This window comes from Chiloscyllium plagiosum, unplaced genomic scaffold (genome assembly GCF_037043375.1).
Source record: "Chiloscyllium plagiosum isolate Xiang-an unplaced genomic scaffold, Cpla_swu_hap1 HiC_scaffold_173, whole genome shotgun sequence".
NCBI classification, from domain to species: domain Eukaryota; kingdom Metazoa; phylum Chordata; class Chondrichthyes; order Orectolobiformes; family Hemiscylliidae; genus Chiloscyllium; species Chiloscyllium plagiosum.
Window position 1 is genome coordinate 197,185 of NW_028270312.1, and position 1,770 is coordinate 198,954.

The 1,770-nt window shown below is 42.8% G+C and overlaps 1 non-coding gene across 1 annotated transcript; it reads right to left on the bottom strand.

The window, feature by feature from the left end:
- Positions 1-894: 894 nt before the first annotated feature.
- On the bottom strand, positions 895-967 carry trnar-acg (transfer RNA arginine (anticodon ACG)). Its single transcript has one exon. It is a non-coding gene; the product is annotated as a tRNA-Arg (tRNA).
- Between the last annotated feature and the right edge of the window lie 803 nt (positions 968-1,770).

Consider the following 1,770-nt stretch of genomic DNA (forward strand, 5'->3'; position numbering starts at 1 on the left):
AAATCAATGTTGTTAGAAAGACTGATGCGTATACATATCTGAGGTTGGAGGACTGTGTGGAAAAGATTGGAGGAGCAACTTACATTTCTAAGTTGGACTTCCTCAAACGTTACTGGCAGCGAACTTTGTCAGAAAGATCAAAGGCAATTTTGTAACGCCAACTGGGATATATCGTTGAACACGGACAAATAGCCCCACGGCATGCGAAAACGAAAGTTGCAGGGGACTTTTACACATTGTTGACGAAAATAGCAGGACTACGGTTCCACGCATTGAGTGGCTTTTACTGAAAGTTTGTGCTGAATGTTAGCAGTGGGACTACTCCACTCAATGAACTGTTAAAAACAGGCAAGAAATTTCAGTGAACACAAGACTTTCAAAATGTTGTTTTTCTCAGAGTAGTGCTGATTGTGAGGAGACATGATTGACGTGTACGAAATAATGAGGAGCAAGGAATTACAGATTGAAGGAAACATTTGCTCTTTCTCTATCACCAGGGTTTGTAGATTTCAGATAAGATGCAGAAAGCTTTGTATAGACTGGCAGGAAAACTTTATCAGTCAGCGGGTGGTAGACTCAGGAACTCATTCCCTATAAAGATCAGTTGGACAGTTAACCCTTCATTCTTCTCTGATTCCACTGGCCAAAGAGTTTCGAAAAATGCTCAAAGTGAGCAACAGTTATTCGATCGATGGCTTTATGAAATGGAAAGGTGCCCTTGAGCAACGTGGACGACTATTCGGCTTCCCTCCTGTGATGACGCTGCAACATTGACTCTCATGTCCTCGGGGACATTTCATGAGGGCATTCTCGTTCTTGCAGATGAAGAGCTCATACCTTATTCCGGCTTCAGAAAAATCACTGTTTAAGCAGGATTAACGTCTGCCCTGCCTGCGAGCCAGGTAGGATTGGAACCTACAGTCTCCTGATCCGTAGTCAGGCGCGTTATCCATTGCACCACTGGCCCGATGCATACACGCACACTCAGGAGCCGTGATGTTAATACGGACACGGTTAATAGCAGTCATGTTCACCAGTTGAACAAGCAATAAAGATAATCACTGTCACTGCTTCAGTCTAATCTTCATCACCTTTCAAAGCAGCGAATTTTCCAACTAAAAACACATATGTCCTCATGAAGTTTCCATTCAGCAGAATGAATGTCTGCTCAGTCACTCAATGGAATCACTGCTGATCTGATGAATTTCGAATCCACTTCTTCAGCATAACTGACGTGAACGTGAGCCTAATCACCACATGTAATATACCAGTTAACTTTCAGAGGTTTCGAGTACAGTAACGACTTTTGCGAGTATGCAAAAAAGTGAATACTGTGAACTGAGCAAAAAAATCCCTTCATGGAAATGAATTCAGTGCAAAGTCAAACATATAAGAACGGCAGATGACGTAAACATTCCTCTGCATCACTCTGCACAGATGCTTCTCCAAGAATTGACTCTTTGCAGAATTCTTCTTTGTAATTTAGACTGTCCCAGTTGTAGATATTCTTACAATCCACAAACAAGTATCCTGCTGAAAACTACTTACTTAAGATTAAAATAGTTGACTAACTGTTCGACCAGCTGCTGTCCCAAAGTTCCGTTTTCCATGTCAATACAAGTTCTTGCAGGTGAAATTGGAGCTCCCAGCCTGATGTCCCACTGCTTCTTGATGCGTGGGAATTGAAGCCGCTGTCGTTAAGGCGGGACCCTTTAGCCTCGATATTTCACGCGCCTCCGTAACTTCGGAGAATGGAATTACGCTCAACCG